This window comes from Acipenser ruthenus, unplaced genomic scaffold, assembly GCF_902713425.1.
Source record: "Acipenser ruthenus unplaced genomic scaffold, fAciRut3.2 maternal haplotype, whole genome shotgun sequence".
Lineage (NCBI taxonomy): Eukaryota > Metazoa > Chordata > Actinopteri > Acipenseriformes > Acipenseridae > Acipenser > Acipenser ruthenus.
In genome coordinates, this window is record NW_026708856.1 from 29,403 (window position 1) to 30,707 (window position 1,305).

Here is a 1,305-nt window from a genome sequence, read left to right on the forward strand (position 1 = left end):
GTTAATTCATATTTAGACTCACAAGATTCTAAGAAGACATTTTTGGTTGGTCTTGTGTATCTCATGCCTTTTACTTTACCTGTTGTTGATGCTGCTGTTGATGGTTCTGTGGTGAGGGTTGTTGTATCTTCTGGAGTGGTTGTCTCAGCTGCAATAAAACGGAAAGACAAAATATAAATATTGTGGTAATGTTATTTTTTCAGTGGTTGTTTTTTCCGCTGCAGCAAAAAAGATCAGATGTTAATTCATATTTAGCCTCACAAGATTCTAAGAAGATATTTTTTGTTGGTCTTGTGTATCTCATGGATTTTACTTTACCTGTTGTTGATGCTGCTGTTGATGGTTCTGTGGTGAGTGTTGTTGTATCTTCTGATGCAGTTGTCTGAGCTGAAATAAAACAGAAAGACCAAATATAAATATTGTGGTGATGTTATTTTTTTCAGTGGTTGTTTTCTCCGCTGCAGCAAACAAGATCAGATATTAATTCATAGTTAGACTCTCAAAATTCCACAAAGACATTTTTCTGTTGGTCTTGTGTATCTCATACCTGTTACTTTACCTGTTGTTGATGCTGCTGTTGATGGTTCTGTGGTGAGTGTTGTTGTATCTTCTGGTGTGGTTGTCTCAGCTGAAATAAAACAGAAAGACCAAATATCAAAATTGTGGTGATGTTATTTTTTTCAGTGGTTGTTTTCTCTGCTGCAGCAAACAAGATCAGATATGTATTCATAGTTAGACACAAAAGAGTCTTAGAAGGCATTTTTGGCTGGTCTTGTGTATCTCATGCCTTTTACTTTACCTGTTGTAGATGCTGCTGTTGATGGTTCTGTGGTGAGTGTTGTTGTATCTTCTGGAGTGGTTGTCTCAGCTGCAATAGAACAGAAAGACGAAATATAAATGTTGTGGTAATGTTATTTTTTTCAGTGGTTGTTTTCTCCACTGCATCAAAAAAGATCAGATATTAATTCATATTTAGTCTCACAAGATTCAAAGAAGGCATTTTTGGCTGGTCTTGTGTATCTCATGCCTTTTACTTTACCTGTTGTAGATGCTGCTGTTGATGGTTCTGTGGTGAGTGTTGTTGTATCTTCTGGTGTGGTTGTCCCAGCTGAAATAAAACAGAAAGACCAAGTATAAATATTACGGTGATGTAATTTTTTTCAGTGGTTGTTTTCTCCGCTGCAGCAAACAAGATCAGATATGTATTCATAGTTAGACACAAAAGAGTCTTAGAAGGCATTGTTGGCTGGTCTTGTGTATCTCATGCCTTTTACTTTACCTGTTGTAGATGCTGCTGTTGATGGT